Source organism: Chiloscyllium plagiosum, unplaced genomic scaffold (assembly GCF_037043375.1).
Source record: "Chiloscyllium plagiosum isolate Xiang-an unplaced genomic scaffold, Cpla_swu_hap1 HiC_scaffold_13, whole genome shotgun sequence".
In the NCBI taxonomy this organism is placed as follows: domain Eukaryota; kingdom Metazoa; phylum Chordata; class Chondrichthyes; order Orectolobiformes; family Hemiscylliidae; genus Chiloscyllium; species Chiloscyllium plagiosum.
The window spans coordinates 121,450,903-121,478,609 of NW_028270151.1; positions in this window are offsets into that span (position 1 = coordinate 121,450,903).

Consider the following 27,707-nt stretch of genomic DNA (forward strand, 5'->3'; position numbering starts at 1 on the left):
TCCTATTTTAACATTAATACAGCTCTGGTCACTTTTCCCAAAATGCTCCCCCACTTTACCTCCGTCATTTATCCATCCCTATTTCCCAACAGTAAGTCGAGTTTGTCCCTTCCCGAGTAGGATACTCTATATATTGCTTGTGGAAACTTTCCTGAACACACTTAACAAATTACGTTACATCTAAGTTCTTAACCCTCTGGAAGTCCCCGTCTATGTTAGGATAATTAAAATCACCTATTATGACAACCTATTGCTCCTGCAAGTTTCGCCAGTCTTCCTGCATATTTGTTCTTCTAATTCCCATTGATTAATTGAAGGCGTATAGTACAACCACTATAACATTACCATCCCCCTCTTACTTGTTCGCATCATTTACAAAATCTCATTAGATATTATCTCAGTTATTTCATCTTTAAATACTAGAGTGATATGCGCCTTAATCAGATCTATTGGTATTTAAATTGTTTCCATTTACATCTCTTCCTCGCATTGACTTTCACATTCACAGCACCCCTTGTCAAGGCACAGTGGAGATATGGAGCTGTAAACGGATGGGAGCTGCACATCCTGTCAGTTCCAAAATTGGCTGCAACTTTCCGCGCACAGAGCTGCAATCTAATACAGTGTTACCGAACATTGCAACAGTCTGGGTTTATATATGAATGAACCAGTGCGGACTGCACAGCTCCCCACGCTGGACATTTATCCCAGGATTATAGATCCAGCGTTGGTTTGGGCTGCACAGTGTTTCACTCTGGACATAGCTGGGTTGCATTCAGCAGACACTTGCCGGATCGACACAGTGCTCCATCTTGAATATGTAATGGATGGTATGGTTATGTGAGTTGGATTGCGAATGTGAGAAAACTAAACATCTGGCAATGCCTTTATTTTGTGTTTTAATTCTTCTGATTGGACTCTTCAAATCCTGACTCATCCGGTTGGACCCATCCCTCTGGATGAGTCATGGTAACTGTTGTTCCAGCGTGTGTGTCGGCAACATGACCAAAAAATGGAGCAGAGGCTACAGAGAGGACAGTCTCCGTAAAATGGAATGTGGGAATCACCATTAGTTCAGCCGTGGTCTTAGTGAATGTTGGGGCAGTTTATTCATATATTTCTGTATGTTCCACGCAAACTCTCCCTCTCTCCCAGTGTCCCATTCTGGTGGGGAGTGAGTCACCTCCTCTTGTTCCTGCGTAACAGGATCCTCGGACCTCAGTAGCCTCCAGATTTCCCTGTGCCCCAGTTTTGAGCAGTTGAGTGAGTATCTCCTGTCCCTGTGTCCCAGTCTCGAACAGTTGAGTCTCCTGTCCCTGTGTCCCAGTTTCAAGCAGTGAATGATTCCCTCCTGATCACAAGTTTGTGAAAATACATGCCCTCCTCCTGCTCCTGAGGAACAGGTGCCAATAGCTCATGCTCACCTGCTGCTCCTGTGGATTTGAGGTGAGGGACTGAATGGCCTCTTCACATTCTTTACAGCTTTTTCTTGACTAAAGGCCTTTCTCCTTTCTGTTAAACACCATTAAATTCTGAATGATGTATTTTTGTATTTCACTCTCAGTAATTGAGCAAACAATTGGCAGAATTCAAATGTTGAATAGCCTCCTCCAGTTCCCCTGTTATACACTGAATAGACTCTCAGAGATGTACAGCAAGGAAAAAAAGATCGTTCCATCTGGTCATCCATACCGCCAAATATCCTAAATCAATCTCGTCCCCCTTGCCAGCAGGTGGCCCATCTCCCTCTACACACTTCCCAAGCATATATCCATCCAAATGCTTTTTAAATGGCGTAACTGTACCTGCCTCCACCACGTCTTTGGCTGTTCAATTCATATTCACAGCAGTCTCTGTGTGAAAATTTTGTCCCTCATGTCCCTTTTAAAATCTTTCTCCTCTCACCTTCAACCTTTGCCTTCTAATTTTGGACTCGTCTATCCTGGGAAAAGACGTTGACTGTTTACCTTATCTATGCCCCTCATGATTTTATAAACCCCTTTAAGGTCCCTCCTCAGCCTCAACACTTGAAAATAGCCCCAGCCTATTCAAACTCTCCCTGTAACTCTGACCCTCCAACACCTGCAACATTCTTTGAAATCTCTTCTGCACTCTGTCAAGTTTGACAATGCCTTTCCGACAGCAGGGTGACCAGAATTAAAGGCAATATTACAAAAATGGCCAAACCAATGTCCTGTACAGATTTAACATGTCATGCAAATGCTTCGACTCAAAGCACGCACCATTAAAAGGAAGATCACCAAGTGCCTTCATCACTGCGCTATCTACCTGTGACAGCACTTTTAAGGAACGGAGAACCTGCACCACTAGTCTAGCTTTGCTGCCTCACAGGGCAGCGACCTGGGTTTAATTCCATCCTTGAATGACTGGCTGTGTGGAGTTTGAACATTCTCCTCGTGTCTGCGTGAGATTCCTCCGTGTGCTATGTTTTACTGAGACAGTATAAGGATATTCAGGTAAGGGTAGATTGGCCATGCTAAATTGCGCACCGTACCCTGGGATGTGTAGGGGAGGTGGATTAGCCATGGGAAATGCAGGCTCAGATGGATAGGGCAGGTGTTTATCCAGTAGGATACTGTTTAGAGGTTCGGTGTGGCCTCGATGGGCCGAAAAGCCTGTTTCCTAACTGTAGGGATTCGATAATTTCTATGGAGTTCTCCTTTATTGGCAGCTTTCGACAGGGCACTACCTATATGTCTTGCCTTGATTTGTCTGCCAACATGCAACACCTCACATGTAACTAAAATATACTCTATCTGCCACTCCTCAGTTCACCTAAACAAGGTCCCATTATAGTCTGAGAGATCATTCTTCACTGTCGACTACACCACCAAATTTGGAATTATCTACACACTTACTGACCATACTTCATATCCTCAAATGCAAATGATTTGTACAAGTGACAAAATGCATTGGACCCATTATTGAACTTTGCGGCACGCCACTGGTCACAGGTCTCCACGTTTAATGAACAAATGTCCACTGTCACGCCCTGTCTCCAATATTAAAGAAAACTTTGGATCTAAATGGCGAGTTCTCCCTGGATCCGAGGAAGTCTAACCTTGCTAACCAGCATACCACGTAGAACATTTTGGTAATCTTACTGAATTCCATAAAGGACACATCCACTGGCTGCCTTCATCAAACTTCTTCATCACTTCCTCAAAAGATTTCACGGAGTCAGTGAGACGTGATCTTCAATGTACAAAGCCCTCTTCAGTCTTTGTCTTTTCAAATGCATGTACATTCTTTCCAACAAAATCCCCTCTAACAATTTAATCACCACTGACGTCAGGCTCACTGATCTATAGTTACCTGTTTTTTTTTTTTTGCTTACTTTTTAAATAATGACACTATGTTAGCAGCCCTCCAGTCTTTTGACACCTCACCTGTGGAAATCAATGATACAAATATATCAGCAAAATTCTGACCAATCTCTTTCCTAGCTTCCCACAAACATTTGGGATACAACTGATCAGGTCCCAGTGATTTGTTCCCCTTTATGTGTTTTAAAATGTCACACATCCCCTTGTAATGTAGACACCTTTCAATGTATCACTATATATTTATTCATTCTCTCGCTCTTGTAACCTCCTCCTCATTAAATACTGAGGAGAAATGTTTATTTCGTATCCCTCCAATCTCGGGTGGTTCCACACATAGGTAGTCTTACTGAACTTTATGGGGCCCTCATCTCCCCCTAGTTAATATTTTACCATTAAATGGTTTGTAGAATTTATTCAATGCCTCGTTAACCCTATTTCTAAAGCCATCTCATGTCCACATTTTTCTGGCCAGATTTCCGCATTGACAATGCACTTTCTGCCCTTATACACCTCTCGGGATTTACTTGATCTCAGCTCTGTTCACCTGACATATGCCTCCTTCCTTACCTTGACCAGAGCATCAATATATCTAGCCATCCAGCACTCCCTGCACCCACCAGCATTGCCCCTCTCACTAATAGGAGCACGTTGGCTCTGGACTCTCTGAAACCAAGTTTTGATGGCCTTGCATTTTCCAACCATCCCTTTACCTGTGAATAGAGTATTCCAATTAGCCTTTCACAGGGCTCGCTTAACACTTTCAAAATTGGCCTTGTTCAAAATTAGAACTTTAATGTTTACATCAGGTCTTTCCTATTCTACAAATAAATTAAAACTAATATTTATGCGTAACAGAAAGTTAAACAAACACTTCCTGCCCCTCTGTAATATACTGGAAAGGCTGAATGGCCTCCTCCTGTCTTTGTGTAACAAACCCGAGACATTATATGAGACAGCAGCCCGTGGACGATGAACAGGCGGTAAACTGTATCTGATGGAGGTCCATCCCTTCTCAGTTACAGAAACATAACGAACACAATGTAAACCCGGTGCCCACTCAGTAACACCTCATACAGCTGCAGTGGCACATCTCTTTGTTTTGAATGATTCTGTTGGCAAAATGTGCTGAAAAAATTGTTGCTGAAAAAGCACGAAACGTCGATTCTCCTGCTCCTTGGATGCTGCCTGACCTGCTGCCCTTTTCCAGCAACACATTTTTCAGCTCTGATCTCCAGCATCTGCAGTCCTCACTTTCTCCTTGTTGGCAAAATGTGCCAATTCAAAGTTTGTGCGAAACTTTGTAGCTCGGGTGCTCGTTGTTGTGGTTCTGTTCGCCGAGCTGGAAGTTTTTGTTGCAAACGTTTCGTCCCCTGGCTAGGCGACATCATCAGTGCTTGGGAGCCTCCATACATCAGGAGCATCTCGGAACTGACTGCCAGACTACTGCGACCCCGAGGACTCATAACAGCACACAAACCAACAGCCACGCTCAGACAACAACTCACCAGAACGAAGGACCCAACATGAGCAACTCGAATGTAGTGTACAAAATTCCATGCAAGGACTGCATTCAACACTCTTTAGGACAAACAGGAAGACAGCTAACAATCCGCATACATGAACATCAACTCGCCACGAAACGACACGACCAGCTATCCTTAGTAGCCACACACGCAGACAACAAGCAACATGAATTCGACTGGGACAACACTACTATCATAGGTCAAGCCAGACAGAGAACAGCCAGGGAATTCCTAGAGGCATGGCATTCATCCACAAACTCCATCAACAAACACATCGACCTGGACCCAATATACCAACCACTACAGCGGGCAGCTGAAACTGACAACCGCAAGCGGCAGGGATAGACTACTATTAACACCGGAGGAAACATCAAAGAAGCGCTTCGCAGGAGGCTCCCAAGCACTGATGATGTCGCCTAGCTAGGGGACGAAACGTTTGCAACAAAAACTTCCAGCTCGGCGAACAGAACCACAACAAAATGTGCCAATATTCTAGATTTCCACCTTTTCAAGTAGCAACAGGCTAATATGGGCTGAATGGAATCTATTATCCTCTGTAAGAGGCCCATAGGGACAGAATTGCTTCGGCCTGTTGCTAAGCAGCAGTCTCAATGCTCTGTCTCAAAATTATGAAAGGATTTGGTAGCAGGGCACTTAAAACCAGGAGTAGCCTCACACTGGTCAATAAGGAATCTAGAAACTTGCCCACCCGAGTTTTCTTTCTGCAACCGATCTGATATTTTGTAACTGCTTATTTCATAAACATATATAGACCCCTGCAGTGTTCCGTTAATACTCTCATATCCAAGTTTAAAAAAAGATTTAAAGATTTATTGTCCATTCCATTTTTTATTATCCATTACATCCAAACCCAGTAAATGTTCTCTTTTGTAATTATATGAAAAGTGCTGTTACTGGTTAATTGAGCCTGTTAGCTCAGTCATGATTTGTAGATACCGTTGTTGGACTGGGATGTACAAAGTTAAAAGTTACACAACACCAGCTTATAGTCCAACAGGTATAATTGGAAGCACACTAGCTTTCGGAGTGCCGCTCCTTCATCAGATGAGAGTGCAGGGCACACTTCTAAGGCACACATTTTATAGCAAAGATTTACAGTGTGATGTAACTGAAATTATACATTGAAAAATACCTTGATTATCTGTTGGGTCTTTCATCTGCTCGAATAAAATGATAGTTTCACTTCTTTCATGTGTAAATCACAAAACGTTTTTTTAAAATGTTGCATTCTCAGGTTAGCTGTAACAGTGAGTTTTAGCTAGATAATATATTGAAGGTGTTATCCCCCTGTGTTCTCTGTCTATGCCATGATGTTTAGATTGATTTTAATCTGAAAAGTGAGATAACAGAGTTTTACATGAAGCCATACAGTTTTTGAGCTCAGAGTTTTACATGAATTCATGCAGTTTTTGAGCAAACTACAATGACACTCTGCAAGTACAAATTCACCCCACAAAGTATATGTGTGCATGTGGGTCTTTGTCGGTTTGTATATGTGTGTCTGTGTCTGTCTGGATTGGGGGGTTGTGAGTGTAAGAGAGAATGTATATATTTGTGTAGTGATGTAGAGTGTCTTAAGTCTGTGACGGGGTGCATGTGTGAGTTTGGGAGTGTGTGTGCGTGACTGGGGTGGGGGATTTTGACTATCAGTGAGAGAGTGTGTATATGTGTGTGCATGAATGTAGAGTGGTCTAAATCTCTGAGAGAGTGCCGTGTGAGTGTGGGAGTGTGTGTGTCTCTAAGGGTATGTGTGAGTGTCTGTGTGCGTGTCTGCGTACATGTGTGTCCATATTTATGTGTGTGTATAGGAGTGTCTGTGTGAGTGTGTGTGTATATTGCAATGGTGGTCATCTGTAATGTGACATGAACCCAAGGTCCCGGTTGAGGCCCTCCCTATGTGTATCGAAATTAGCTATCAGCCTCTGCTCGGCCACTTTTCGCTGCTGCCGGTCCTGAAGTCCGCCTTGGAGGATGGTCACCAGAATGTCCGAGGTTGAATATTCTGGACCACTGAAGTGTTCCCCAACTGGGAGGGAACCCACCTGTCTGTTGATTGTTGTGCGGTATCCATTCATCCGTTGTCGTAGCCTTTGCTCAGTTTCCCAGTCTTTGTTCAGTGACTGTGATTAATGCCAACCTCCATGGATTCTAATTATTCCAGTGGAGGGTATCCATCTTTAAATGATAAATGGGCGCCGTACAATGTGTTATCCCATAACGTGGGCGGGGACATCACTGACAGCACTGACTGGGATCAGCAGATTTGGAGAGAGGGGGAGGAGTGATCTAAATCTGAGAACATTAGATTGGAATAATTCCAACAATGGATCAGAATCTGAGAACATTAGACTGGAATTTTCCAAAAATGTATCATAATCTGGGAATATTAGACTGGAATGTTCCAACAATAGACAGGAGTTTATCCATTTATGTTTGGTATCTTTCTGCATTTAATTGGTGGCCATTATCATTGCGAATCTATTACGTTCTTCTCATTATTCAATATTTTTATTATCCTTTCCTGGCTATCGTCAGTGTTCCTGGTAAGTGTCACTGTCCAGATTTTTCTTTCTATAAACCAGTTATGATTGTATTACTGTTCTTTCATATCGTCTACACTTCTTGTCCTTATTATCTTCCTGTTGAAACTCTCAATTCATAGATTCATTCTACAGACTACTGCTAACTACATCAATTAATGTGTTCAATTACTGTCTCCCTCTCTGCTCTGACATTGGTACTCATGGGTCTCTATGTTGACCTACTCAGTTTCAGCGGAGAACTACAATTTATTGTATCATTGCCCTTGTTATTGAAGTATTAACAGCATGAAGATCATTCTCTACTGTTCTGGTTACAAACTCCACTTCCTTCCACTATTTCCCTCCCATCCCTGGCAAATATCTGCGGCTGAAGCAGACAAGTCACAACTGTGGGTGATCACTTTGACCATGAGCTGATTCCTGACACCATATCCTGACCATTTCTAACTTGAAATACTCACCACTCCAGAATATGTCTCACTGGTTTATTGCAGCCCCTTTTTGAACCTTGAGCTATGAAATACAGGCTTAAGGAAGCCAAAAATCTGCCGCTGACGCTCCGGCTTCAAACCTGCCGATGCAAATCTGATTCGAATTCACACCAAACTCCCTTCCATCTGTAATTCATGTGCACGCCGATGTATATTGCTATTGTCTCTGGCAATGCCTTTATTTTGACATTCTCAAACGCTTTATCTCATCTGTCCATGAAACTTCTCTCGTTCTCTCTCTGTCGATTAACAAAAAGCCTGCCAGATGTTCTTATTTAAAATAATTTCCTCCATGTGCGTTCCTTCTCAAACAATGAGTTTCACATTCGACAATGCCATTATTCAAAGTTCTCATTCTTGTAAGTTTTCTGTCGAAGGTCTCAATTCTACAGTTAGTCCCACTGCCCTGTCTTTCTCCCCATATTTCCACAACATCTTTTCAGTTAATTAACTGTCTGTTTAATGTGAATCTTTCTGTGCATCTGTATCTTTCCCTGGCCTTTGTTTTTGATTCCCTCCGAGAATCATTGTGAAGCTAAGAAACAATGAAATGGTCTGTATCAGGCAGTTATTCACTTCCCGGTATGTCCCATGTGATGGTCCATGGACAGGGGTGTTTCAGAAGTTATGAGACACATCCTTGTAACTTGGTCTGTACCTGTATTTGTCTCACTCGGGGCGACCTTGCGATCAGTAGCACGAGAAAGCCCCTCGAGTAAAGGACCAGACATCTAAATTGTGTGACAATGCTGTCATTTTAAAAAAAAAGTTATTTTCTCCTTTTTTTAAATAAGAAATCCTAAAGGCCAAACTGCCTACTAAAAACGGCTCAAGTAAATAACTTACGACGCTTTTAGGGTTTTTAATAAATAGGAGTAACAACAGCCTAGAAACGTATCTCCAGCTGCTACTCTCTCTGACACCTAACTTGATGCTGATTCCTCCTGGATTGGAGAACTGTATGCAAGAATGTATGCCTGAATGTACCTTTTTGCCAAGGGATGTGTTTATGGGATATTAGTATATTGGAACAGTTCGTCTGAAGAAGGTATGGTATCCATTATTCGGTTAAGATTTCCAATACTGAAAATGTGTTGCTGGAAAAGCACAGCAGGTGAGGCAGCATCCAGGGAACAGGAGAATCGACGTTTCGGGCATAAGCCCTTCTTCTCCCGAAACGTCGATTCTCCTGTTCCCTGGATGCTGCCTGACCTGCTGCGCTTTTCCAGCAACACATTTTCAGCTCTGATCTCCAGCATCTCCAGACCTCACTTTCTCCTCTAAGATTTCCAATAGTTAAATTATTCTATATTCCTCGTCATTTTGAATGGATTTTCATTAGACTGTTTAAATATATTGTGTTTTTCTTAATGATGAGTAGTTTGACTAGTAACATCACATCTGCAACACCTAGTTCACATCTACCTGTAAAATAAGAAAGGTTTGGCATCCAACCTATCCTCTAAAAATAGTTTGAGGCAGTCTGGTTGGTCTATTGCAAACTGGGGTCTCTTGTCTGGTTCTAAATCGGTAATACCAAATTGGGTTGAGAATTACAATCCCTACAGTGTGTAAACAGACCATTCGACCCAACAAGTCCAAACCGACCCTCCGAGAATTAACCTACGCAGACCCATTCATTTACCCTATTCTTACACATTTTCGCCGACTAAGGCTCCTAACCCACAAATCCCTGAAAACTATGAACAATTTAGCATGGCCAATTTACCTGACATGCACACCTTTGGATTATGGGAGGAAACCAGAGAATCCAGAATAAGGTCATGCAAACACTGGAGATTATGCACCAGGAGACTATTGCGTTCAAAGGTCGTGTATGGTAGCTGGTAGTGTCTTTCGTTGTGGATGTGAATTCGGTTGGTTTAAACAGTGGTTTGTGTATAAAGATTCTTTCAGTCATTAACTGGGTGTGGCGGAAGTGAAGTTGGCGGTTTTACAAAAGGCAATGAAAGCAAAGCTGTAGGAATTGACAGACAAGCTGGAGTTGGGGTTGCGCTTGTCTGTGAGAAAATGAGAGATAATTAAAGCTATAGCTTGGCAATTACATTTGGTAGAACTGCCATCAGACTCTTTAGAAACGGCTGGAATTCAATTTCAAATGAGGCACTTTGAACATGAGAAGGAATTGAAACAGTTTGAATTATGATGAAAAGTAGAAATGAAAAAAGGAAATGAAGAAGAAAGAAAGAAAAGGACAGAAGAAAAGCAGAGAGTTTCAACTTAAAAAGTTAACAGTTAGAGAGGAAAGTTGACATAGAAGGCGGAGATGAAATCAGATGGTCGGCGGGATGAGGAGGATAGTGAGATTGAACAACCCTATTGTAACCAATGGTCTAAAGGGGTTCTGTTTAAATGCACCCAGGTATTATCTAAATTTGATGAGAAGGATGGGGAAGCCTTTTGAATTTCATTTGAGAAAGTGGCTAAACAAATGCAGTGACCAGTGACCATGTGGATTTAGCTTTTCCAAACAATGCTGATAGGTATTTGCATCCCGATCGGAGGAGGTATCTGGCTAGTATGGGGTGGTGAAGAAAGCCATCTGAAGTGCATATGAGCTTGGGCCAGAAACCGACAGAGAGCATTTCAGGAATCTAAAAAAGGGTCCCTGGTTAAACGCACATTGAGTTTGAAAGGATCAAACAAAGTAATTTTGCAAGGTGGGTAAGGGTATTATAAACAGAGCAAATCTATGACACACTTAGAGAGATTCTAATTTGGTGAAGTTCAACAATTCACTTCCTGCAGTCGTGAGAAGTCGTGTGGAAGAGCAGACAGTTAAAATGGCAAGCTTAGAAATGGCTGCTGATGATGATTGGGTTCAGAAATCAAAGTTTGGTTTCGTTGAGAGGTTGAGAAGAATTTGTGAGATCTTCTTAAAACATATACTTGTGAGAGTAAGATTAACTGGCATAGGCCAGGAGTAGCAGGTAAAGGATACAGAGGTTTAAGAGGTACAGAAGGATGGAATTCTTTTATGCTGAGACATTAGGAGCTATGTCAGTCAGAAGGACTATTGGAGAGTTGAGAAGTGCTCCATTATGTAACGTGTGGTTGGAGTGTCCGGTGGAAACATCAACAGATTTATTTCACAATGGGGAAGAAGGCCTTGAGGTTAGTGTTGGCGTTACAACATTTCAGCATTTAAATTGCGAAAAACATACATGAGACAAACCTTTATCACTATCGTGACCCGGTAAAGGTTTTGTAGAAGTCTAGGGAAAAAAATACCAGTCTGTTTCGATTGAGATTATTATTGCTGCCATTCAGTTTGAAATTATACAGGTGACAGGGCGAGAAACCCTACGTTTTGACACGCTGTGGAGACTTGGCAGGAAGAAAATGCCTGAAATCGAAACTAGTTGTGAACATTTATATACTCACAGTCAATGTAATGTATATGCATTTCAGTCTACTAATAGAGGAAGATTAGGAGGTCTAAAATGAATCCACCATTGTATATTGATGGATTATTGTATTAAAGATGGAGTTGTAAGGATACTATCACTGTACAAAGGTTATTTTCTCTTGAGTTTTTTTTTGAAGAGAGGTTTTAAAGGCAGAGGTGCAGAACTTCTGTCTGAAAACAGTTTAAGTAAATAACTGAGATTTTAGGTTTCATTAAAACGGTGGCAACAATGGAAGATCAGTAGCCAGCTCTCCCAGACCAGGTTTCTTCATTTTGTTTTTAGCTGCAGCATTCAGAAGTTGCTGGGGATCCCAGAAGGGTTGATCCCTAGCTGCTTTTCTCTCTGAGATCTCTGTTCACGTTGTTTCCCCCAGGATTGGAAAACTGCTGTAAGGATCTGTATTTGAATATATCTTTGCGCCAAGGGGTGTAAACCAAGAAGGTACGGTAGCTGATGTTTGTGTAAGTGTTCCAATATATAAGCTATCCCAAAATGTTCTTTTCTTTGATTGTATTTTAACTAAAGCATTTGAATAGATTATATTTTGCTTAATGTCGAGTGGTTTGACCAGTCACAACATATCTGTAAGGCACACTTCACATCTATATTCAAAATAAGGAAAGGTTTGGATCTAAACGGCCTTCTGGAAATATTTTGCGGGTTCTGGTCTGGTCCACAACACTTGTAGCCGAGGAGTTTATGACTGACTCCTGTAATTGAAAATTTAGTCGAGGGGCAGGGGATGTTTTGCTGGAGGTTGTGCTGTAAGTTGCCTCAGACATTCAGGCAGACCTGAGGATTTGGTGACCCAACTCTGAATGGAGCATGGGGACTGTAGATACAGTATCTGGGCCTGCAACATGAACAACAAATGGAGCAGAGGCTGCAGAGAGGGGAAGCACTGAAACCAGGGAGTGAGTGTGTGTGGGGAAAGGGATCTGCTGTATCCACCCGGGTTTTCCAGGACCAGCTTCCCAAGCTCCACTTGACCAAGGAGCAGAGTGTAAGGGGCCCTGACTGAACAAGGAGCTTATCATAGAGCAGTGTCACCTCCTTCAACACGACCTGCAGCTTCATACCAGGGGGAGGATGGTGCTGCCAGTGGCTGTTAGGGTCACTGTTTCATTCAGCTTCTATGATCCAGAACTTTCCAGGCAGGACTAGGTGACATATCCATCATCTCCCAATATCTCAACATCAATGTCACCATTCAGTGATGGAGTGTATATATAATGGATGAGAAGCATTGATTCTCCCTCAGCAGGGAGCTGCCGGGTGTATCCAGTATAATGGGATTCCCGATGTTGTACATGGCATCTGCAGAGTACCCATGTCAATGGGGACAGGTAGAGGAACTGAAGGAACTCTCTATTAATGTTGCAGTGTGCCCATGCACAGTACATCATGTTGGTGAATACCCACTATCCTGGCAGCAGTCACGGCCTTTTCATTCAGAAGCAGTCAGCCATTCCCATCGTCATCGGGTCTCCACGTAGAAAGAAAGAAATATATCTTGGATAAAGGCCGTCCCCTTGATGCACGTTTCAAAATACCATCCCCACCACCAATCAACCACATCAAAGTATTCCATGTGCACGGAGAGCAAAAGGGTCACTTGGAGTGTCTTGGAGCAGACGATCAGGGATGGAGCAAAACCTCCCATGTCTGAACGGATCTGAGTGAACCCCCCAGTACACAGTATCATTAAGTCCTGTAATCCCTCTCCATTTCAGTAACACATTGCTTTCCATTATTCCTGTAAATTAAATGACAGGTTATATCATCTTAAATTCCACCTTCCAAACTATTGTCTCTTGCCTTTACCTCTCTGAATCTGTTTGCAGACTCTCCACCTTCTCTTGATAACTTCATCTCTTGCTTACCACAGCGACATCACCAAACAGCATCTGTATATCTGTTCCATCCTCCTGGTCATTAATATAGACTGCAAATAGTTGAGAACCCAGCGCTGGTCACTGTGTGATCCTACTGGTTACGTTCTCTCTAACTGATTGAGACTGGTTTATCCTGAGTGCCTGCATCCTGTATGATACCCAGTCCTCCCCCATTCCTGTCCAACACAGTAGTAGAGTTGAATAAGAACAAGGAACATCTGTGAGGAATCCAACCCCTCGATGAGGCTGATGTCAACGAGGCCTCTGTTCCACTTTCCTGCCATCTCTCCATCCTAAAACTCTAGTCTCTTGTTGTAGATTGCGCCACATGAAAAAAAAGCCACTCCACATCTACACTTTAAATTACTTTTAGCATTTTACAGACCTCACTGAGATCTCCTTTCATTCTTGTAAACTTGAAAGTATAGGCCTAAACTGCTCAATTTCTCTTCAAAAGACAAACGCTTCAAATATGGAATCAATCTAATGAAGCTCTTCTGAATTGTTTCCAATGGAAATACCTCATTCTGCAGGACACCCAAACTGTACTCCAATTGCAGCCTCACAAATGCCTTGCATATCTGCACCAACACTCCCTACCTTTCTACTCTATGCTTTTATAAATAAACGCGTAAATTATGCTTGCATTTCTCATTACTTGCAGTACCTGCAGGCAGGTTTTCTGTGATATGCAAGCAGACACCCAGATCCCTCTGCACCTAAGCACTTTGAACTTTCTCTCCATTTAGAGAATAATTTGTCTTTCTATTATACTGGGCAACGTGAGTAGCCCCATATTTATTCACTTTAATTTTCCTTGCCAAATGATGGCCCATTCATCCAACCTACCCATATAGTTTTAAATCTCTTGCATCATCATTCCAAAGTAATTTCCTACCAATGTTAGTGTCATCTGAAAATGTGGCATCGCATTTTCTATCCCATCAACCGAGTACAGTACTACCATCGATCGCAAATGTATGAGGCATGAGAACTGAAATCAATGGCACCCCACAAATTGCATTTGCCAAAATAAAATGACACAGTTATTCCATCTGACTCCATTTTGTTGGTTAACCAATCCTCCATCAAAGTTAATAGATTACTCCTAAACACATGTTGTCTGATCTTACCACTTACTCTTTGGAGAAGCAACATATCCGACGCCTTCAGGAAGACCAGATATGTTCCACCTCCAGGATTCCCTCGATCCATATTGTTTGTGACATCTCCATATAACTCAAGCAAACAATTCAAACACGATTTCGCCTTCGTAAAACCATGTTGATTCTGATGGATTGTGGTTTAACTTTGCAAATGTCCTGAACAATGGACTCTAACAATTTGCCTTAAATTACAATAGTTTATTGTTACACTTTAGTTCGTAATGTATACCATTATTATAAGTTCTTCCCTTTCAAAACCCTTTGCGTTTTCTTTGAATTCCTATTCAATGGGCAAACGTTTTTAAGAGATCTGCTCCAAATGCTGTGTAACAGCCTTGTGTGGCTGAATGGACTAATCATCCTGCTGATGTACAAAATCGATGGGCTAATGTCTTTCTGGTGTTCCCATGTTGTCATCTCTAAGGCCAGAATGACCACCTCCTGTTGATGTTTTAGAGGATTGGGAGATTATGGAATCTTCCTGTTGCTGTCTAACATTTTGAGCGGCTGATGGGTCTTCTCATACTTCTCCATAACAGGTGGATATACTGAACTGTCTCCTCATGTATCCCGGAGATAGGACTGAGGGAGTGATTGGTCTTTTCTTGTTCCCATACAACAGACACGTGTCTAAATTCCCTCTTCCTTTTTCATGAAAGAAGTCTCAGATATTTTTTGTCCTTATCCTATTCCCTTACAATCGGCTCGGTGGGTTTGAATGGCCTCCTGTAATCCCAGTGTAACAATCCCCAGTCACTGTGTGACCTCTTCCAGTTCCTATGTTACAGACATGAGGAGCATGAATGGACTGATCCTGTTGCTGTTTAACAGGATACTGGTGCAGCATGGCCTACTGTTATAGGCTCGAGTGGCTGATTGGCCTACTTCTGCAAATGTATATCAGGCTCAAGGGGCTGACTAGCCTCGTCCTGTTTTGGTGTAACAGGTTCGAAGGCCTGAATATCCTTCTGTTGTTCCTGTATAACAGGCTGGAGAACGGAATGGATTCCTCCACTATCTGTGTAATTCACTTGTTGACTACTTCTGTCATCTATGTTGAAATTAAATCATCCTTAATTTTTGTAAACTCCAATGGCTACTGGGTCAACCTGATCATCCTTTTGTTATAAGTTAGCACCTGCATTGCTGGAATCAGTTGAGGGAACCATCTCTGAGCTGCTTCCAATATAACAACATCCTTTCTTCATTGAAGAGATTAAATCTGCACACACTACGCGAGATGTGATCTCACTAAGACCATTTACAGCAGCAGCAACACGTTACCAGCCTGCTGTAGGGTTCCCACCCAGGTTAGAGCAGTCTCAGCTCTCTGGGGGAATACAGATCATTGTTGGAAGATCATTGTCCTTCTCTACTCCATCAGCATAACGGGAGATCTGGAGAAATTAAAGTTTGAGAAGATTATAAATGATGTGGAGAAATGATATCCACTATTAATCTCCCCAGAGCCCACGTCGCTCAGATTCCACAGAATCTAGGAAGGAGGAATCTAGTACAGCGAAAGGAGGAGCAAACGTTGATGGGAGTTATATATCAAAGTGAAAACTGCAATACAAATGCTGGACATGATATAAAACAGGAAATGATATAAACATATTTGTGGCTACATCAGTAATAATGTATTGTTTATATTATATCTAAACTTTGTTAACCCAATTGAATGCTGATGCTGGGAAAAATGGATTTCGTGACCACGTGTGAGATGGTTTGTGTTTACATTATGTTGAGCACTGAGCTCGAGATCAGGTTATTTAGGAATTGGTGTTGAGTGATCAGAAGAGCTAATTGAAACTTTTGCTGGAAAGGACCTTTTGGGAACAGTGACCACAATGTATTGGTTTTCTTTTGTGCTGTTTGAGTACATGACAGTTTTTGTTTTATTTGAAGTAACCGTTATAAATCTGAGTCATGCAAGCCATGAAGGTGTGAGGAGAAAGTGGGGACTACAGACGCTGGAGATCAGAGTCGAAGAATGTAGTGCTGGAAAAGCACAGTCAGGCAGCATACTGAGAGCAGATAAAGCGATGTTTCGGGCATAAGCCCTTCATCAGGAATGAAGCTTATGGGCCAAGGGGACTGACAGATAAATGAGAAGGGGGTGCGGCAGTGGGGAGGTAGCTGGGAATGCGATAGGTAGATGAAGGTGAGGTTGAAAGTGATAGGTGATGAAGGGAGACAGAACGCCACATCTGCTGCATCCATTTAACCCAATGTGGTCTTCTCTACATTGGCGAGGCAGGAGGTCAACTTGTAGACCATTTCAGAGAACATCTCTGAGACAGCCACATTGAACGTCTCCATCGCCTTATGGCTGAGCACTTTAACTCCCCTTCCCACTCTGCCAAGGACATGACGGCCCTAGGCCTGATCCATCACCAAACCCGAACCACCAGAAGCCTGTCGGAAGAAAGCCTCCTCTTCTGCCTTGGGACCCTCCAACCACAGGGGATCATAGTGGATTTCCCCATTTCCCCTCATCCCATCTGATCTCGCTCCAACCTTCCAAGTCAGCACCGCCCTTTTGAACGTTCCTATGTGTCCACCTTCCTTCCTATCAGTCTGTTCCACCCTCCTCTCCGACTATCACTTTCAACTCCATCTTCATCTTCCTATTAGATGAAAGGAGGCAGCTTAGAAAAATGCCAAGTGTTGCAGTTAGACCAGGGGATTCAGAGAAATGTAGGACCCAGCAAAGGATGACCAAGAAACTGAGAAGAAAATCAAGAAGAGAAAAAGCGTGCAAACGAAAGACGCTAAAAAGCGTCTATCAATGTATGAAAAAAAAACAAGGTCAAATGTGGAGCAGTTGGTGTGCGTTCAGGATAATTTATTGCAGATAACAGAGAAATCTCAGGGGAAAGAAACAGTTTCTTTGTGCCTATCTTCATGGAAGAATGTCCATAAATCCTTCCAGAAATACCAAGTGACCATAGGACTTGTGTAAGTAAAGTCTAAGATCATTCGTATCAGTGTTGGGGTTATCTTTGAAAAGAAAGCTGGATTGAGTATTTATAACTCTGACAGACTAGATGTACTTCATACAAGAATTTCAGAGGAAGCAGCAATAGACATGTTGAGTGCATCACGGATTTTCACTTTATTTTCCGACACATTCCAGAAAGGCATTTAGCCAATCTGGATCAGGAAAAGTTTATAAATATTATCCAACAGTTTAAGAAAGTATAAACTTGGTGAATGGTGAACTACAGACCAGTTATCTTGGCATCCACAGTCAGATATCTGTTGGTCTTCATTACAAATAATATGCTACTATATATATAGAAGGTATTAACATAACTGGGGAGTGTGAGAATGTACAGATGAAAGGAAAACCAGAAGTGGCAAACATTTTTTTGGAATGGTTTGAAGATGATTCTTGTGAACATAGACAATGAAGAACCAATGTATAATGTATAGTTGGATATTCATGAGCTTTTTTTTCAAAGAACTCACACAGTAAGTTCATAAGAAAAGTTAAACCGAGAGGTATTGGAAAGAATATATCCAAATGGGAAAGTAAAAATTAAGTTTACATTCATGTGAATGTAATTGGAAGATAGAGGATGTCGTGCACCAGTTGCACCAAGTGTTCATGAGACTACACTTAGAGTATTTAGTATCGGTTGGAGTCCCAATCTAAGAAAGAATATATTGACTACACAGGAACTGCAAAAGGTATTATCCAGATTAATGCCTAAAATGGCAAGATTGTCTGATGTGGAAAATCAGCCTGTGATCTCGAGTTTCAAAACATGAGAGGTGATTGCAGTGAAACTTAGAAACATAGAGCGGACTGAATAACAGAAAGACATGGAGAAGTACAAGTACGCTAGATCAGGAAGAATTCCACGATATTCTACACGGACAAATCGAACAGAATAAATAACAGAGAAAGCTGAGGGGTCCATGATTCAGACGGACAAGTTTATAAGTGACACGGACAGGGTGGATAGACAGCAGCTGTTCCTTTTAGTCAGAGGATCAAGAACAAAGGAGCACACTTTTAAAGTGAAACATTTGAGGTTCAGAGAGGATTGAAACTTTTTTCACCGAGAGGGTATTGTGTTCTGGGATTAGTTCCTGAGAGGGGAATTATCATGGGTAACCTCACAATCATTAAAACGTATTTGGACAAGCACTTGTAATTGTCATAACATTCCAGGCTATGGGCCTGCTGTAGGGAACTGGGACGAATATAGATCCTGCTGCACTTCTGTTAGCACAGAGGCTATGCTTCTCTGAGTGTAGGGTGTGGAAGATCAATTATTGAACAGTTTAAGGCAGGGACTGTTGAAGTTCTGAAGAGTATATTCGCAAGGGTTATAAGGGTGAACAGTACTAACTTGATTAATCATGTCAATGTGAAGAATATGAGTCACAAGTGCAATTTCCTTACAGTTTGAAACCAGAAAATAGAGAATGGGGAACACGGAAATGGCAGAACTATGAAGCCACTACTTCAGTTCTGTCTTCACAGAACCTTCAAGTAATACAAGGAAAACCAAGTCTGGTGTGGGAAAATGATAGAGTACATAGAACATAGAACAGAGTAAGTAAATGGTTTAGGAGAAATTATTGGGGTTGAAAGTAATGGTCATAGACAACACTAACATAGATTTATGAAATGGAAATTATGTTTGAGAAACAGACTGGGAGACAAATGAAAGAGAAGCAATGGATGTAAAACATTGTGATTTTTAGAAAAGTTTTGGTAAAGCTCCAAGCCCAGTTTGCAAAACCAAATCTGAGTGGATTGGGGCTAATATATGGAGATGTTTCTAGAACGGGAGAGCTGGCAGGAAACAGTGAATAGAAATAAACAGACTCGTCAAGCAACAGCCTGACATTGTCTGTAAGGTATGATTCTGTAAGGTATAAGTCCTTCTGCATCTAGTCAAGAAACTTTGGGGACAATTAAACAATTCACTGGAGGAAGAGATTCCACAAATAACCCCTTCCTCCATGATGGAAGAGCCCATCAAATCAGTGTATAAGATAAGGCTGATTCGTTCGCAACAATCTTCAGTCAGAAGTACTGAGTGGATGATCCATTTCAGCCTATGTCCCAGATTCCCCGTCACCTTCCCATGATATTTCCAGTCTCATCAGCAGGACGGATACAGCAGAAGTGGCGGCACATTGGGATACAGTTGGAAGGGAATTGGTCTTGACTCGTATCCCATGAAGTCTAATGTCATTAGTTTACACATGGGAAAAGAAACCTCCTGCTGATTACCATGTACCAGCCTCTTTCAACCGAAGAATCATTACTCCTCCATGCTGTCCAACACTTGGAGGAAGCACTGAGGGTCGCACGGTCGCAAGATGTACTCTGGGTGGAGGATTTCAATATCCACCTCCAAGAGTAGCTCAGCTACAGCATTACTGATCGAGCTGCCCGGGTTATAAAGGATATAACTGCTAGACTGGTTCTGCGGCAGATGGTGAAGGAACCAACAAGAGGAAAATACATATTGACCACAGCCTTACTAATCTGCCAGTTGCAGAAGTATCTGTCCATGACAGTATCGGTAAGAATGGCCACCGCATAGTCATTGTGGAGGCAAAGTGACACTTGCACATTGAGAATATCCTCCACCAATTTGGGTGGTACTATCACGGTGCTAAACAGGACAGAATTCGAACAGATCTAGCAGCTCAAGGCTGGGTGTCCATAAGATGCTATGGTTCATCTATAGGAGCAGAATTGTAAACCTACACAACTTCATGGCCTGGCGTATCCCCCTCACAACAAATACTTTCAATCCAGAGGATCAACCTTGGTTCAATGGAGTGTGCAGGATGGCAGCAGCAGCACCAGGCATACCTGACAATGAGGTGTCAGCCTGTTGAAGCCACCAAACAGGACAACATGTGTGCCAAACAGCATAAGCAGTAAGTGATAGTCAGAACTAAGTGATCCCACAAGCAAATGATCAGATCTACGTTCTGCAGTCCTTCCACATCAAGTCGAGAAACGTTGGGGACAATTAAACAATTCACTGAAGGAAGAGATTCCACAAATAACCCCTTCCTCCATGATGGAATAGCCCAGCACTTCAGTGTACAAAATAAGGCTGATGCATTCGCAACAATCTTCAGTCAAGAGTGCTGAGTGGATGATCTATCTCGGCCTCTTCCAGTGGTCCTCAGCGATTCAGTTACCGGTCATCAACCAATTCGATTCAGTCCACGTGATATCCAGAAACGGTTGGAGATACTGGATACTCCAAAGAGTCAATATTCTGACAACATTCTGGCAATAGTACTGAAGACGTGTGCTCCATAACTTGCTACTACCCAAGCCAAACTGTTTCAATACAGTTACAACAATGGCTTGCCCCGATTATGTGGAAAATTACCCCAAGCATCTCCTGTTTATAAAAAGCAAATATATTTCCAAGTCAGGATGGTGAATGGCTTGGAGGGGAACCTAACGATGATGGTATTCCCACTTTGTCACTCTACTCTCGATCATCAGTAAAGTGGTGGAAGGTCTCAGTGCTTTTAAGCAACACTTGCTCAGCAATACCCTGGTCAATGATGCCCACTTAGGGCTCCACCAGGGCCACTCAGCTCCTGACCTCATTACCGTGGTTCAAACATGGACAAAAGAGCTGAATTCCAGAGGTGGGGTGAGAGTGACAGTCCTTTAAAACGAGGCTGCCTTCGACCAAGTGTGGCATCAAGGGGCCTTAGCAAAACTGCAATCAATGGGTATCAGGGGCAAACTCCCCGCTGGTTAGAATCATACCTGACACGTAGGAAGATGGTCATGGTTGATGAAGGTCAGTCAACTCAGCTCCAAGTCTATAGGACTCCCTCGAGCAGTGGCCGTAAACTTCTTCAGGGCTGCTTCATCAATGACCTTCCCTCCATTTTAAGGTCAGAAATGGGAATGTTCGCTAATGATTGTACAATGTTCTGCAACATTTGTGGGTCCTCAGATACTTCTGGTAACCAGAGTCTATGTCCAAATGCAACAAGATCTGGACAGTATCCAGGCTGACAAGTGGCAAGTAATATTCAGGCCACACAAATGCCAGACCGTGACCATCACTAATAAAATACAATCTAACCTGCCCCTTGGCATTCAATGGTGTTACTATCACTGAATCGCCCAGTATCAAAGTCCCGGTGAGTAATCATTGCTGAGAAACTCACTGGACTCACCACATAAACACAGAAACTGCAAGAGCAGGTCAGAAGCTAGGAATACTGCGGCGAGTAACTCACATCCTGACTTCCAAACGTCTGTCCATCATCTACAATGCATAAGTTAGAACTGTGATAGACGACTCCCAATTTGCCTGGATGAGTGCAGCCCCAACAACACTCAAGAAGCTTTATACCATCCAGGACAAAGCAACCAGTCTGACTGCCCCTTCATCCATCATGCTCCAACATCAACGCTCAGCAGCAGCAGTTCTTTTACTATCTTCACGCTGAAATGAAATGATTTACCAAAGATCCTCAGAGACCATCTTTCCAACTCACGACCACGTCTATCGAGAAGGACATGGGCTGCAGATGTATGGAAAAACGATCATCTTTAGGTTCCCCTCCAAGCCATTCACCATGCTGATTTGGAAATACATCACCGTTCCTTCACAGTCACTGGGTCAGAATCCTGGAATTCCCTCCCTAATGGCTTTGGACGTCAACAGCAGCAGGTGGACTGCAGCGTTCAACAAGGCAGCTCACCACCACCTTCTCAAGGGTAATTAGGGACAGGCATTAAATGCTGGCCCAGCCAGTGACACCCAGACTCACGAAATCAATAAATATAAATTAACAGAGGAAGGTTGCTGACGTGTCACAGGGATCAGTGCTTGGGACCCAGCTGTTCACAATGCCCTTTAAACATTGGGTTGCTGGAATCAGATAAAATATATCCCAGTCTGCTGACAGCACTAACGGATGTGGGATTGTGAGTTGGTGAGGAGGTTGTATATAAGCATCGAGAAGACTAAGGCAAGTGGAGTGAATGGGTAAATACGTGACAGTTGGAGGACAATGGGGATAGAGGTGACGGTGTGCCCTTTGGTGGAAACGATAAATTGGCAACCCACCATTTGAAAAGGATTGGTTGAAACATGTTGATCTACAAAGGGACGTATGTTACTTTTTGTTGTTTCCTTCTGCATAAACGTCTGAGGCCCCATGCAGCTCAGTGAGTTCTGTAACCAGAAGTCAATAATGGGCATGGCATTGGCTCGCTGACCAGTGTACACAGACCCACCAAGTGAGGAGCTGTAACATTGAAAAGGATCTGCATCTTGTGCACCAGTCGCTGAAAGCAATATTGTAGAAACAGAAAGCAGTGAGAACGATAAATGATGTGTTGACCTGCATTTCAGGGGGATGTGAGTCCAGGAGAAAGGGTGTCTTACTGCAGCTGTACAGGGCCTTGATGAGACATCATCTAAAACATTGTACAGTATTGTGTGCAGTTTTGGTCTTCTTACCTAATAAAGGACAAAACTGACATTGAGGGAGTGCAGCGTAGGATGACCAGGGATCATCTGGCATGATAGGCTTGTTGTGGGAACAGAGTTTGGGGTGACTGGGCCAGTATTCAATGGGGTTTCGGTAAATGAGTGGAGATCTCAGTGAAATATACAAACCTCTGACAGGGTGAGACAGATTGGAAGCAGAGATGATTATTCCCCTGTCTGGGACGTCTAAAGCAAGGGGCCACCATATTAGGTACAGGCAAATCACACTGCATTGAGATGAGAATAACTGGCTGCACTGACTAACTGGTGAACCTGGGGAATTCGCTCGCATCTGGAAACCAAGATACAATTATAAGGATTTAGAGAGAGTAAAGGGATGATGGGAGAGTAGGAATACAGTGTGGAAATGAAGGGCCAAGCATCATTACATTGAATTTAGTAGCAAACTCGATGGAGCAAACGTACTACTGCACTTCCTATTTTATCGTTTCCGAAGGTTATTCACATTAACAGATATGTACATCATGTGGGGTAAGTGCATTGAGCAGATTTTTTCCATGAACTAGAATGGGGGAGGCTCAATGTGTTGTATGACCTTTTCCTTTCCCGCTGTTTCTGTGCAGTCTGTTGGAAAGCTCCGTAAATGTTGTCACAAGCTCTCAGATGTTAGGAAGTGTGTCGCTGCAGAGTTGACAAGACTGTGTTCACATTCCCTTTTCCGACACTGATGCTAAGGCCGGATGTTCTGTCCGGTTTCATCCTTTCAGACCTCGGAGTAGTTTGATACAAATGAGTGCCTTGATTGGCCGTTTTAGAGACCATTGACGTGTTTATCACATGACAGGGTCTTTGGAGTCAGTTTTTGGCCAGCCCAGGAAATCATGGGAGATTCACTTCCTAAAAATACATTGGAGAAGTAAATTCTGATTCCAATCGATATTGGCTTCAAGGTCACTGTTACTGACACCAGATTTTAGATCTCGATATTTTATTAATTGTTTTTAATTTTCACCCGCTGCCAGAGCATTATCCTGGTTTGGATTAGTAATCCAGTGACATCTCCACAACACTATCTCTACATGGAGACGTGTCGGAAACCACACTGCGCAGGTTATTTCTGTGCTGCCTGACAGCTCTGTCAAAAAGAACTCCCACCAATTTGACTGTCATGATGGGACTGAGGGGGTGGTAATTGGTCAGATTGTAATTATTCCCCTCTTAGGGAACGGGACATAGCTGACTAATTTTCCACATTGCCAGGGAGATGTTGGAGTTGGAGCTGGAATGAAACAGCTTCCCCAGGGACACGGCTTGTTGTATAGCACAACGCTTCAGTCCGATTGCAGGAATGGTGTCAGGGCCCATTGCCTTTGTCGTATCTACTGTGTTCAGCTGTTTCTTCATGTCACGTTCAGCAAATCGAATTTGTTGAAGACTGGCATCTGTGATTTTGTGGGTATCATGATGAGGGTGAGGTGTATCATCGACTCAACACTTCTGGCAGAGGATGGTGCATATAAAACATCCTTATCTTTTACATTGATGTGCAAGTCTGTTCCATTATTTAGGATGGGGATGTTTGTGGAGCCCTCTCCTCCAGTCATTTGTTTAATCGTTCATCACTATTTTATAACTGAACGTAACAGAACTGCAGCGCTTTGTTCAGAACTGTTGGTCAAGTCCGGTAGCTTTAATGAGTTAGCATCAGGTTAAAATTCATGCAATTCTGACTCTGACATGTTCAACCACACTCGTCACTGAGCCACAGATGGTGCTGATGGTAATGACAGACTGAAGTGTTACCCTGGAAAAAAGCTTCAGGTTGTGGTTGAATGCAGGTCTGCTTCTCTTGCTGCTGTGGTTTACAGCACTACATGAATACGCAGTTTCGAGCTGCAATATCTGCAAAGTAATTCTGCTGTCTGTTTCCCAATTCTCACTGAGATCCATTCACCCATCAGCCCTGCACTCAGTGACCGAACCTGTTTTCTGATGTGGAAATGCTTCAATTTTCAAACTCTCATTCTGCTGATGGTCTGTCTCCCCGGGTCTTGTTTCCAATATGACACAGTCCGCAAAAGCATTTAACTGATCTTACTTCAAATGTTTAATTCACTTGAATCGTTTTCCTTAAGAAATACCATCTTCTGTGTTTAAAGTGAATGCGTTTCCTCTGTTTCTCTCCCTGACCACGATTAAGAGCTCTGCAGTGTCAGTGAGGCCAGCCTTATGTAGTTGCAGAGCCAATGAATTCTCTGGATTCCCAATCATCTTCACCATATTGTATGTTTCCTCTTTTGGTTTGATGCCTTATCACTCATGGCTGCCTTGTCCTCCCTTGAGTATGTTTCATCTTCTTGGGGTTGCATTTCTGGTATTATCTTCCGAATTATCCCCAGAACCTCCTCCTACTGCTGCTCCATGGTCTTTCCTGCTCAGCTCCCAATTAACTCTGGCCAGCTCGTCCCGCATGTCTTTGTAGTTAGATTGCTTAATTATAACCACATTACATCTTGAATAGAGCGTTAGATATAAACTGAAAGAAGGAGTTTTGAGAGATGGGACACGAAGAATAATTGGTGTATTTCTTAACTAGATACGAAGGGAGAACGAGGGAGAGGATATAGATATGGAGATTTGGAAAATAAGAAAATTACATCATCGAAAGAAGGAAATGAACATCCCCCAATGTTTTGGCAATGCCTGTGTGCTATGGTCTTTTGTACAGTGCCTGTACAACAGAGTAATATGTTCAAATGCTGAGTCTGATGCCAGAATATTTATTTCCAATAATATGACAGACATTCGCTTTGGAAAGACCCTAGCAGGCCAATATATTGAAGTCACGGTAGAAAGGGGATCAACTGTAATAAATTGGGACACTAGAATCAAGAATTTGGAACACACATCCTAGTAAGAATGAGAGAGTAGAGTTGGGAATTCCAGAAAAAGAGGGAACGTTGAGAGGATCAAATAATGTTTTCATGTTTTATCAATTTTATACATCATATGCATCATTTTTCGTTAACTGTGTCTCTGTTGTTCATTTATAATGTGTTGTGCACATGTGAAAAATGCTACTTATCTGCATACACATTGATTAAACAGTGTGTATAAACTCACTTTTCCACCATTGAAACTGTCCTGTTGTTGTGTGACGAGGATACATCAACACCAACTGGCCACTAAAAGACATGACCCACTATCACTATGTTCCATACAGACAGACAAAGAAAGGCACCACTTTGACTGGGACAAAGCACACACACGTTAAGGCACGCACATACCTTCTAAGAGGAATGGCGTTCTAACCAGAAGTCCATCAATAAACGGATCAATTTAGATCCTGTCTACATTGTCTTGTTAAAATAATCGGAAATGACATCACCCACTTTAAGAAACCAAGACCTATAAATAGAGAGGCGTGACATACCACCAGAGCTTCAGCAGAGACTCTCACTGATGATGTTACCTAGTCATGATGACGAAACTTCTGAAAACAAACCTTCAAGCTCAGCGAGCTAACTTGCACACATATAAATTGTTCTTTTTTGTTCATTAGTGGAATTTAGGAGTTTTCTGTCGCTCACGTTTTAACAAATTATGATGTGAGGTGAGCTTTTCTGGGTGTGTGGTTTTAATTAACAGAGGGATTCGACATTGATGTCATAACAGTTTGGGGCCTTGCCGTATGGGATTTGGACCGACTTGAACAGATTTGGGGTACAAAAGGTCCCAGCAAATTCGAACACATTGCAATTAGTGATTTTAATCTTCAAATAAAACCAGTGCGAAAATTCGTTTAATTTTGTTACTTGTGGTTGATTAAATCAAAAGTGAGGTAAATGGCTTTTAACATTACTAAAGAGGTTCCCAAATTTTCCAAGGAAGTTGAGAAGCACAGAAGGAGGACATTTTTTAGAATTAGCAAATAGGTTGGAATTGGGTTTAACCAGGGAGAAAAGGGAAGCTGAAATTTTAATGGAGTTGGTCAAGCACTTTGATGTATCTGCAGTAGAGTTAGAAAAACATTAAATTGCAAATGTGCCAACTGGAGATAGAAGATAAATAAAGGGAAGGAAACAGGGAGAGAAGAAATAGAAAGAGAGGAAAGAGAGAGAGAGGATTTGAATTTCAGAAGTGGGGAATTAGACAAGAAAGTTAAATTAACAGGATGGAGACAAAGGGAGAACATAGGGATGTATAAAATTATGTTAATAACTTGCCATATTTCGGTGAGAAAAATGTCAAAACTATTTTTTTTTTTGAAAAAATGGCTAGTCAGATGACGTGTCCAGTGAACTTGTGGGTAATGCTAGTTCAGACTAAGCTGGTGGGCACAGCTGGTGAGATATGTGCAGCGCTCTCATATGGGGGGACAAGAGATTATCAAGATGTCAAATTGGCTATTTTGATTGGTTATGAATTGGTACTAGAAGCATATAGACAGAAGTTCAGAAAAATATAGACGGAACCAGGACAGTCGTATATTGAGTTTGAAAGAAGTAACCCCAGTCATTTTGATAGGTGGGTGCTGGCCTTAAAAATGATAAGACCTGTGAGGCTTGAAGGGAGATTAATTTGCTGGAGAAGTTAAAAGACTCACTGACAGAGATAGATAGAACTCATGTGAATGTAGCGAAAGTTCAAGAAGTGAGAAGAACGGCAGAAATGGCAGGTAAATATGCACTGGGGCATGGGATGATATTTAGCTTCTGGCAGGATTTACATCCTGTGAGGGATAGAAATTGGGAGAAAGGAAGATCACACAGTACAAAGCGAACAGTACCGCACAATACTTTACCACAGG